Source organism: Sciurus vulgaris (assembly GCF_902686455.1).
Source record: "Sciurus vulgaris genome assembly, chromosome: 2".
Classification (NCBI taxonomy): domain Eukaryota; kingdom Metazoa; phylum Chordata; class Mammalia; order Rodentia; family Sciuridae; genus Sciurus; species Sciurus vulgaris.
Genome location: NC_136462.1, coordinates 111,450,378 through 111,462,395, shown reverse-complemented (window position 1 = coordinate 111,462,395; position 12,018 = coordinate 111,450,378). Strand labels below are relative to the sequence as shown.

The 12,018-nt window shown below is 41.7% G+C and overlaps 1 pseudogene across 1 annotated transcript; it reads right to left on the bottom strand.

Moving 5' to 3' along the window:
• Positions 1-530: 530 nt before the first annotated feature.
• Positions 531-1,132, bottom strand: LOC306653124 (coiled-coil-helix-coiled-coil-helix domain-containing protein 2-like; annotated as a pseudogene). Its single transcript has one exon. The product of its transcript is annotated as a coiled-coil-helix-coiled-coil-helix domain-containing protein 2-like (transcript).
• Between the last annotated feature and the right edge of the window lie 10,886 nt (positions 1,133-12,018).

The window sequence follows — 12,018 nt, the reverse complement described above, 5'->3', positions numbered from 1 at the left end:
CTAGGTTTAATCCTCAGTACCAAAAAAAAAAAAAAAATTTGAGAAGAATAAGCCCAATGTTTCAAAGTTATTGTAGCTTTGTGACTTTGAATTATAATACAACTCTGTAACTTTAAATTATAATACTAACTTTGTAACTTTTTAAAAATTATAATACTAACTTTATGAGTTTAAAATTATTATCCTATTCTGAGTAATATATAAAACATGAGTTTAACAAGTAAATGCATTTAACTTGGGAAACAACTATTATAGAACTGCATTCTGAAAAAAATTTTTTTTCAGGAGAAAATCACTTCATTCTAATAAACTCAAAGAACATGAGAACAGCTGGCTTAAGGAGGGCACACAAACATTTGACCTGCCCCAAATCTGAACCAACTCACTGAACTTCCATACAATTAGAACTCTCTTTTGCTGCCATTCAATTTATGATTACACAAATGGTATGCCTTTACGCCACGTACAAAGAGAAACAGCATGTATCCCATTTGTTTATAAAAAAAAAGAAAGAAAGAAAAGAAAGAAACATTGAAGCTATTAGGTGAGGATTTACACTGCAGTTTTACATTTCATACTTTCACTATCGATTACATTTTTATGCTAAAGTAACTTGGTCATCAGAGCCAATTTTCCATTTCTTCATTATGAGTCTCTCGATTAGAGTAATCCATTAGCAATTCTGCACTGCTTCAGCACCTCATTGAAACCCCTACAGAGCTTAACAGCAGCCTGGTTCTGGGCACACTCCAAAAATTGTTTTATTTCATAAAAGCAAGGGCCACCAAGTTGCTGCTGCTGCGCTGGCTGGGTTCCCTGAGGCTCCTGGTAGGTGATATCGGGCTTTGAGGGCTCCACAGCACTCCCTCCGCTGACGCCTCCCGTGATGGCATGGCCCAGTGTGTGCCCCACAGCAGAGCCCACAGCCACATCTGCCGCAGTGGATGCCATCTGGGCCATCAGACCTGGGTGCTGCAGCAGGCGAGCCCACTGCAGCTGGCGGGGCTGCAGCTGGCGGCTGAGCTGCTGGTGCCCGCCTGGGCGCAGCTCTCGTTTGAGGGGCCCGGCTGGCTGGGGGCGCCACGCGCGAGTTGTGGCTCCGGCTTCCACGCGGCATTTTAACTGCGCTTCGGCTCGGCGTCCAGAAAGCGAAAGTCTTGAAATATTAATATCTTAGTCATGATACTTTAAAAAATTACTTAAACCAATGTGGTGGCTCATGCCTCTGATCCCACCCAGCTGTTCAGCAGACTGAAGCAGGAGCCTCACCAGCTGGAGGCCAGTCTCAGAAGACCTTGCCTCAAAATAGGTGTGGGGCTGGAGCTGTAGCTCAGTGGCAGAGTGCTTGGTGCAAGGCACTGGATTCCATCCAAAAAAATAAAAAAGATAAAAAATAGAAAAGGCTAGGGATAGGGCTGTGGTTGTAGCTCAGTGGTAGAGTGTTTGCCTAGCATGTACAAGGTTCTTGTTTGGACCCCCCAGTACTGGGGTGGGGATTTGATTGGTTTTTTAATTGATCAGTCTCAAATTGTGATTTTAGGAATGTTTCATAGTCTGTGTCACCAGGTTTGTGAGCTTTACTTATTTCGTCCTTCTTTGGTGTGGATGATAAGACCTTGATGCATCCTTGATTCTTGCTTGCACAAGACTGTCCAAAAACTGTTAGTCATTATGCTGATGCCACTCATCTTACAAGTGTTCCTGCTCATGTAATTTAATGGAAGCCACAATAGTATGATGCTTGTGATGGCTGTGGTAGATTCTTTCCAGATGTAGCTCAGGCTTTGGGAGACTTGGTCCTCACAATTACCACTTTGGGAGTAGAGCCTGTAACCTCCCACTATTGATGATGCCAACCTGCTGGCTGCATATTTTCAAACACCCTCAGGATGGGTATGGCAGCTACTACTGTTCCCCATACTGGTGCCCTGTAGAATAGGATTGCACAACTCAGAGGGTTGTTGTTGCAATGCATCTTATAGGGTGAGAGTGTTGCATGTTCTTCTCTGCACATTGTTTTTTGTTTCATTGAAGGATTCATAGTTTTGTTTTGCTTTTTTCAGTTCATGAAGACTTCCTCATTTTTTGTTGCAACTTCGTATTAGTCCATTAAATGAATATAACCATTTCCCTAATGGTGGATATTTATATTTTTCCTTTGCTGTTTCACACAATGCTATAATGAATAACTTGGTATATATGTCATTTCACACATGGATATCTGAGGATAAATTCCTAGGAGTGGAATTTCTAGATCAAATGGTAAGTATTTTTAGTTTTTGCAATTATAGTTAAATTGCATTTGATAAGGGTTGTACACTTTATACATCTGCCAATAAAGTAGCAGAGAGTGCCTATTCTTCACCAGTTTCATCAATACAATGTGTTATTGAATATTAGGATTTTTGCTACCTTGATAATGTGAAAAATGGTATCTTACCATTTCTCTCATTATGGGAGAATTTGTGGGCTTTCCATATTTTCATAGGTATTTATATTTTTTGCCTTTTCTTTTCCTTTTTCTTTTTTTAGGTTCGTCTAGGAAATCTGTCCTTTAAAAAACGTTCTTGCAACTCAGGAGGCTGAGGCAGAAGGATTGCCAAGTTTGAGGCCAGCCTCAGCAATTTAGCAAGACCCTCAGCAGCTTAAAGAGACCCTGTCTTTAAATTTAAAAAAATTTAAAAAGGACTGGGGATAGAGCTCAGTGTTAAAGCACCCCTGAGTTCAATCCCCAGTACCTGCCCCCCTGTTCCTCCCTCACAAATGTTCTTCACTTATAACCTTAGGCAAGACACAAAAACACAAAACCTTAAAGGACAAGATGGATATATTTAATTACATTTGAATCACAAACTTCTACATAATAAACAATATCATAAAAAAGTTTAAAAGTCAGAAGAAGAAATACTTGCAACTTGTATTTCCAATAGAACTTGCAGATGAACTTTTGGAGGAAGGACAAGGGCTGGTGTTCTGACTGGCCACCATCCCTCACCATCTTCATGGCTGGCCAGGAAGATGCTCAGCTCCCTGGGTGCTTGGAAGCCCTCTCCAGTGGGTGTTAGATGAGCTGCCCAAGGCCAAACAGGGGAGGAGACAGGTGAATTTCCACAGCACCCCAGCTGCCTGCATGACACAGAGACTTTAGCTCTCACTCCGGCTCAGCTGCTGCCCAGGGGTTATTTTAGGCAGGCCTCTTCTCTTTCCAGCTCAGTCTTCTTGACTATAGAATGACTATATTTTTTGGTCCTTGTCAGCTCTAGACTTGTGTGTGTGCTGGGGATGATGGTGGGAGGTAGGAATAAAGGAAGAGGTGGGATGTATGGGACTCGCTGCTGAGGTGTGTCTGGGATGGAAATGAAGAGAGCAGTGAACCTGTGTTGAGTCTACACGAGGACATTTCTGCAGCCTGGGAGCCCCTTCCTACAGCTCGCTCAACAAACCACTCCCACTCAAGAGCTATCTCTGACCCATTCCTGTCAGCAAGGCAAGCCCTCTAGCAGGGGGGAACATTAAGCCACCACCCATTTTTGCCTTCAGGGTCCTCTTGCTGTGACTTCATCCTCACTTTCCAGTGCTTATCATGCCCAGTGCTTCCTCAGAGTCTTCCTGCTTTGAAGGGAAGAAATGCAATAAACTCATGCCTTTGAGAGAGGAACGATCTGATGGGGGTGCCGCAGGGAGAAGACAACACTTGACCCTAAAGGGAGAAGGCATTTTGCAACATCTGTGAGTGAGGCTGATATTCTGGGACAAGTGGGGACTCATATCCCATAGAGACTAATCTAGGACCTGTCTTGTGCAACCAGTCAGCCCTGGGGACAATCTGGACAGCTGAACTTCGTACAGACTACAGGGTGGTGAACGATAGTGGGTCCTGTGAGATTCAGTCACACAGGACAGATGACCCCAGGGCCAGGCTCAGGTAGAAGCAGGATTAGGGAAAATGTTAGCTGCACACCCCCTCTTCACACAGCACTGCAAGGAAGGCCAAGTTTGCCCAGCATGGGCACACAGCTTCACTAATGGCCGACATTCTCTGAGAAAGAAGAAGAAGAAGAAAAAAAACAAACAAAGAAAACTAGATAAACTTTGGAAGTTAAAATCTAAAACAAAACTTGATAAAATAAAGATTATATTTCATAAATACATTATAACATTCCAGAGTTTCAAGTAGTTCATTGTTGGCATTAGACCTGGATTCTGTGCATGTACAGGTGCATTGAGTTGAGCCCAGAGCAGGAATTGATGTGGCATCTGCCCAGAGGCCTTATCCGCCTGTCCCCATACCCCCATGCTCAAAGAAGAACACCCTGGAACAGGCCCCATCCAAGTGGAAGAGGAGCTAGGAACAGATTTCCAGGCCTCTAGCCCGAGGCCTGGCCTCCAGAGGAGGAGGTGCTGACAGAAGAGTCAACCCAAGCCTGACCCGAAGGGGAGGGAACCTACCAAAGGAAGGAAGTGGAGAGCAAGGGTCAAAAAGAGGAAGGAGGAATGCACTGGGGACTGAAATGAAGTAAATTAAACTCTCTGCAAGGATGATTATGTCAAAAGGAACCCAACTATTATGTATAATTATAATGCTCTAACAGAAGCATTAAAGAGAGAGAAAGGAAAAGGAGATGCACCCTCTGGGAGACCACAGTAGCTCACACAGCCTTATTTCAGAAACCCAGGCAGAGAAAGAAGCACTTTCACATGCCTGAAGAGATTCCCACAATAAACATGAAGCTCAAAAAGACGATGCTAAGTGAAGAAAGCCAGATACGAAAGACCACATATTATGTGTTTCCATGTATAGGAGATGTCCAGAATAGAAAAACCCTACAGACGGGAAGTAGATATGGGTGGCTTAGGGATTAGGAGGTTTGGGGGATGGGGGAGTGATGGTGAAAGGGTTTCTGTTTACAGCTATGAAAATGTTCTAAAATTGTGGAAATTGTTATGTATATCACTGAATATATGAAGACCTACTAAACTGTGCACTTCAAATGGGTGAATTGTATGGTATGTAAACTATATCTTAATAAAGCTGCTAAAAAGAAAGAGATTTCCAGTGAGAGAGAGGATCGTTGAGAGCTCTTGGAATAGGATTTAATGGGGAGTGGGCATTTAGTGGTGAGGACAGGAAGGCTAAAGAAAAGAAGGATTTGAATTAGGCCTCCGGATGGGCAGGATTTCCAATATCTTTCCAGGAGGAAACGGAAGCCTCCTTCTCCCCTATTCCCCTTCTCAAGCCATGGGCTTCATTCTTTATAAATTCAGATCTTAGGAGAAAAACCAAGAAGCCCATCTCACAGTCTGGTAGGGTCCTGGGATATGACTTCCCTCAGCCAGAGGGAGGGTGTCTGAGTGTGGTTGGCAGGTCTGTAGTTGATGGCCTCATAACCAGGTCCTTGAGGGACCGGGTGGTTGACAACAGATTCTCATTAAGTGTTCACTGAAGATCCACTCTCCTCTGCCTGCTGAACACAAGATACAGGAAGACACAGACCACAAGGAATCCAAAGTCTGACTTGCCCCTAGTTCTGAGACATCACAAAATACTTCTAGGTGGGGGTGAAGGGACACAGTAAAGGCCACACAACCTTCCATCCTAGGCAGGCTCTATTTTATGTGAGAATTAAGTTCAAGTTCTTTTGGGCCCATCATGTGACCTATCTGAACCTCCATCAAATGAGATAAAGAAATCTACTCTGCCTTTTTTAAAATTTTTATTTATTTTCTAATTTATTTTTATTTTTTACAGACTGCATTTTGATTCATTGTACACAAATGGGGTACATCATTTCGTCTCTATGGTTGTGCACGATGTAGATTCATACCATTTGTGTAATCACACATGTACATAGGGCAATGATGTCTGTCTCATTCCATCTTTTTTCATACCCCCCCTCATTTCCCTCTATATAATCTAACATTCCTCCATTCTTCTCTCACTGTCCACCCTTAATAAGTCATCTAATGTAAATAAATATGCTTCATAAGTTGGGAAATGATATGTGCACAATGGTTATAAAATCAATATGTTATGCAGCATTGTTTTACAAAAGTCATGTTGGGAACAACCTAGAGTCCATGAGTAGGGGATGAATGAATAAATAAAGTGTGATATAGATGTATGATGAAATATCATTCAACCATAAAAAGCAATGAAATTCTTATATGGATGAAACTAGAAAACTTGCTAAATGAAAGAAGCAGCCAGGCTGTTTTTATTTGCCTTTACAAAAAGACAAATATTGTATGATTTCACTTAAAATGTTCACTTGAAAAGTACCTAGAATAGTTAAATTCATAGAAATTGAAAAAATTGTACTTATTAGAGGCTGTGGGGAAGAAGGAATGGGAGTCTTTGTAATGAGTACTGAGTTTCAGTTTGGGATGATAAAAACATTTAGAATATGAATTGTGATTATTGCACAACAGTGAATATACTTAATGCATCTGAATTATAATCTCAAAAGTAGTTAAAAGGATAAATTTTATATTGTGTATATTTTAACATCATCACAACAAAAAAAATGAACTAAGACTCAAGTACATTAGCATGATGTAGCTAGTTTGTGGTTTGACTGGGATTAGAAGAATTATAACAAATGCTTGTTAATCCATCTGCCTGCTAAACATTTTATATTACATTGTCTCATTTAATCCCCCAACAAGCCTATGCTTCATTATTATTCCCACTTTATGAATGATTGAAGTGAAAACTCAGAAAGTTTAGTCCTATATCCTTTAGACCTTGCTTTAGGCAAGAAGCAAGAGGACACTCAATTCAAAAGACCCAAAATGAAAGGGCTAGGGTGTAGCTCAGTGCTGCCTAGCCTGCTCAAGGACCCAGGTTTGATGCCTAGCATCACAATAAACAATAAAAGGATTTATATCTGCCCTTACCAAACCTGAGTTAAAATGTCTAAGTTTTGGGTCCATTCCTCCTCTCTCAATGAAGACTCAGATTCTTTTTATAAACATACTTATTTATTGTGGTACTAGGCATTGAACTCAGAGACTCTACCACTGAGCTATATCCCCATCCCTTCCCATCCCTTTTTATTTTACTTATTTATTTTTGGTACCAGGGATTGAACTGAAGGGCACTTAACCACTGAACAACATCCCCAGTCCTTTTTGCATTTTACTTAGAAATAGGGTTTCGCTAAGTTGTTGAGGCTGGCTTTGAACTTGAGATCCTCCTGCCTCAGCCCCCTGAGTAGCTGGGATTACAAACATACATCACCACACCCAGCTGAATTGTTTATTTTTTATAGTGAAACATTCTAAACATTCACAAAAAAGAGAAAAAAATGGAAAATAGAATGAGGACTTGTATACGCATCACCCAACTTAATCATATCTTGGGTTTTTTTTTTTTTTGTTTTTTTTTTTGCGGTGCTGGGGATTAAACCCAGGACCTTGTGCTTACAAGGCAAGTACTCTACCAACTGAGCTATATCCCCAGCCCCCTTAATCATATCTTAATATTATCATATTTGTTTCAGATTCTTTGCTCCTCCATTAAAAAAAACAAAAAAGATATAGAAACAGGGACGGCCTTCTGTGGACCCTACCACAACCCATTCCTTGCCTTCCTATCCTCTTTATAGGAACCAGTATCATGAATTTAGTATATATATCATGACCATATATAGTTTTATACTTTTGCTGTCATGTTTGTGTATCCATAAAGGTTGCATGATCAGGTTTTGTAGGTTTCTAAACCTTATTTGCACATTATAATACTATATATTTCCTTCTGCATTTTTTTTACTCCACTTAATGCTTTTGAGTTAATTGATACATGTGGCTCTAGTTCATTGATTTTCATTTTTATGTAGTTTTCCATTGTCACAGTTCAACCTTTCTCCTGTCGATGAACTTTAAAAATTATTACAAACATTACCACGCTGTGAGGCGTTCCTCTCTGCCTGTGCCCTTGTGTGAAAGTTTCTTTAGGGTGTATATTCAGAAGTGGATTTGGCCAGGCATGGTGGTGCAGGTCTATAATCCCAGGTACTCAGGAAGCTGAGGCAGAAGGATATCAAGTTCAAGGCCAACCTTGGCAACTTAGTGAGACCCTGTTTCAAGATAAAAAAGTAAAAAGTTCTGGGAATCAGTTCAGGTCTAGTTCAGTGGTAGAGCACCCTTGGGTTCAAGCCCTAGTACCCCAAAACAAAAACAAAAAAACAGTCTTGGGGTCTGGGTTGTGGCTCAGTAGTAAAGTGCTTGCCTAGCATGTGTGAGTCACTGGGTTCAATCCTCAGCACCACATAAAAATAAATAAATAAAATAAAGGTATTGTGTCCATCTATAACTAAAACAAAACAAAACAAAACAAAAAAAACCAGTTGTGGACTCTGTAGGCTTCCAGCTGTGAACATCTTCAACTTATTAGATATTGCTAAATTGTTCTCCCAACCAGTTATATCAATTTAAACTCTCACTAAGCAACCCTAATGTGAATCAGCACATCACAATTTGACTCTGAAATTCTCCCCTTCCATAGCATTTCATGGAACCAAATAACAGCCGACAACACCTTCATTTGCACTTTCTTTTCAACCCAACAAACCTTTAATGGGCACCTGCTGTGAGCAAGCCCTGGGAAACCTCAGTTGGTAGCAGGACTCACTCCAGGCCCTGAGGGGTTTATAGCTGGGGGGTGAGGCAGAACCAAGTATGCAAACGATTATCCAAACCACATGCAATTGTCCATGAGTTACATACAAACAAGACTGTGGATGCTTCACAGCAGAAGTGACTTTACTTTCTTTTAAGGTAAAATTTTAATTTCTATTCTAAACATAGAATTTTTTTTCAAAAAGAGAGAAAATTGCAAGTCCAGAGACAGTAGATAGATGTTCTGCTGCTGCTGAGGTGACTTGTTCTTGGTTGGGAATGCGGCGGGGAGATGGCATTTGAGCTGTGAAGAGGAGAGGCCAGACAGCAGGAGTCAGGGAGAGCCCTGCTTATCCAGGATCTGAACTCTTGAGACGACAGCACCCTCCATTCCCAGAGGGAAATTACATTTAGGGAGGGGACTGTGGTTCCACCAGTCAGGCCAGTGCTGTCACCTCTGTGGGCTCCGTTTGTCTATATCTATAGTGATGACCTCAAGGTTTTTTCTAGGTTTCTAACTTGGACAGTCTTGGTATAGTGGTATGTCAGAACTGTCTGTTCAAAGTCAAATTATTCTGTCTTGTTTTCTTTGATAACAAGTGAAGGAAAACAAGCCCCCATCCCTCTAGACAACAGTCCCTGCTCTCTTCGCCTTCCTGACCCTACCAGCTCTAGGTCAGCCCTGGGCAGGAGGAAATCCACCCTGGAGAATTGTCTTCCACAGCCTGGTCCTGATGATCTGGAAACTGGAGGTCCATCTGCCTCTGGAGACCAGCAGCAAATCGTGGGAAAGTGCTGCGTGAGCTTTGCTGTGCTCAGAAGAGGAAGTGGTTTTTATGATGTTTCCGCCAACCCTCCTGATCTTGGTGGGGAATTCTCTGCATGCCAGACTACCTTCTGGAGGCCCAGGGACTCTGACCACTACTGCTCTTTCTTCACTAATACATGAATCTGCTTCAGAGAGGAGAACTTATCTGAAGGGGGCCATGTGAGGGCCAAAATCCAGGGATATCATACCCAAGGCTGTACCTTGATAGTGTGTGAGACCAGGGCCTTCGCACATCCTACCTTGTCTTTCCACACAAGGTCAGCTCTCACACCTCGACCCCTGAGGGCCCACCACTTCGAGGAAGTGTGTGTCGTGTTTCAAAGATATAGCTGTTCTCTAAGCAGCACCAGCCCGACCTGCTGGTGTCTGCAATCCTATGGTTAGAAATTCTTCTCTTTGATACGCCCCCTGACATAAAATCTTTTTTTTTTTTTTTTCCCTTGGTGGTCCTGAATATTGAACCCAGAGCACTCTACCACTAAGCTATGTCCCCAGCCCCTTTTATTTTTTTTATTTTCAGGCAGGGTCTTGCTAAGTTGCCCAGATTGGCCTGGAACTTTCAATCCTCCTGCTTCAGGCTTCTGAGTGACTGGGATTACAGCGGTGAGCCACCACTCCAGGCAACATGAAAATATTGTAAAACTTCTCTGTCACAGTGAATATGATGGGGTAAATTCAGGAAGGCCCTGTTCCAAGAGCGAGCTTCTGTGGGGCAGGAAAAGAAGGACATGCATCCATGAAGCACCTGGAGGTGGGTGATAAGGGAAATGGGAAGGGACAGGAGGCACAGAGAGGGTGACCTGAGACCCTCTGCCTTAGTTGTGCTCTTCGGATTTTGACAGTGAAAAATATAAGAGATTTTAATGCTTCTCCTTAACTAAAAAATCAGCATAGTGCCAAAAGAAAATGCTTTAGACGGTGACAGAGAGCATGTGGTGAGACAAACTTGGGTCCAAGACTGATCCTGTTATCCCCCTCTTTTAAGCATTAGTTTCCCCCTCTGTCAGAATGTTTTGGGGAAAAGAACACCTCAACAAGTTGTTATTAGAGTAAAATGAGAGAATATATGGAAGGTACCTAGCCCAATGCCTGTACATAGTAGTTCCACACTAAAAGCGGCCTTCCCTTCCTCTGTTCTCTCATTGTTTGGATGGGGAGTCAGATGAGTCTTTGGTTGAAAGCAACAAAAGCTGACTGGGACTAACCAGAAGAAGGGGAAAATGTGTTAGGTGTTTACTAGATAGCCCCCAAATCAGAACCAACAAACCATGCTCAGGAAGGAGAGTGACCAAGAGACCACAGGGATGAGAGACCGTGACACTGATGATTGGGAGCCCAGAGCCTCATTGCCTGCAGGTTCTGGCCATGGGCTGTTTCCCATTTTGAGTGCACAGGGCTGGTGCCTGCTCTTTTGCAAAGTTTTTCTTCCCCAGCTGTCCAAGTTCCTATTAACTCTCAGGAACCTGGGCTCTAAATAAGGAGGGATAAGGAGGATCCTAAACAGTCCTGGGCTGATCACATATAAGACCCAAAACTTGATTATCAGTCCAGGACTCTGACCATCATTTGGTAGAGTTCAAATTCAACCAAAGAGCTTGAGGGTGAAAGGCTGGGGAGGAGATTTTGTCTTAAAATTATTTTAATTAGTTTTTCATTTGGAGGATTTTTTTTTTTCATTATTAAAGTCAAAATACAATCATTTCGGGGCTGGGGTTGTGGCTCAGTGGTAGAGCGCTTGCCTCGCATACGTGGGGCACTGGGTTTGATCCTCAGCACCACATAAATAAATTTAAAAAAAAGGTGTCTACAACTAAAAAAAAAAAAAAAAAAAAAAAGATTAAAAAAAAACACAATTATTCCTTGATATCTGTAAGGAGTGGTTCCAGATACCCTACATATACCAAAAACCTCAGATACTCAGGATTATTATATAAAATGGCATAATATTTGCACGTAGCCTATGTAAACCGGTCTACATAGTTAAATCATCTCTAGATTACTTTGACTACCTAATGCAATGTAAACACTATGCAAATAGTTGTTACACTGTGGGTTTTTTTTTTGTTTTGTTTTTGTTTTTTTTTGCCAAAAATGCATAAATGAATCTAATAGTGAGAAAACATTGAAAAAATCCAAACTGAGGGACATCCTGCAATTTTGAGTCTGTAATTTTTTTATACATTTTTTTATTGGTGCATTATAGTGGTACAGAATGATGGGATTTGTTGCCACATATTTGTAAGTGCACACATATAACAAAATAATTTGGTCAATATCATTCCCCAGCTCTCCCTGCTTCCTCCCTGCCTCCCATCCCTACCCCCATCCCTTTCCTCTACTGAGCTCCCTTTGATTTTCATGAGATTCCCATCCCCCCACCCTTCTTTTCCTTTTTGCTCTTGAGTTTCCACATAGGAAAGAAAACATATGACCCTTGACCTTCTGAGTTTGGCTTATTTCACATAATATAATGGTCTCCAGTTCCAGTCATTTTCCTGCAAGTGGAATAATTTCATCTTTCTTTACAGTTGAATAAAACTCCATTGTGTATATATACCACATTTTCTTTG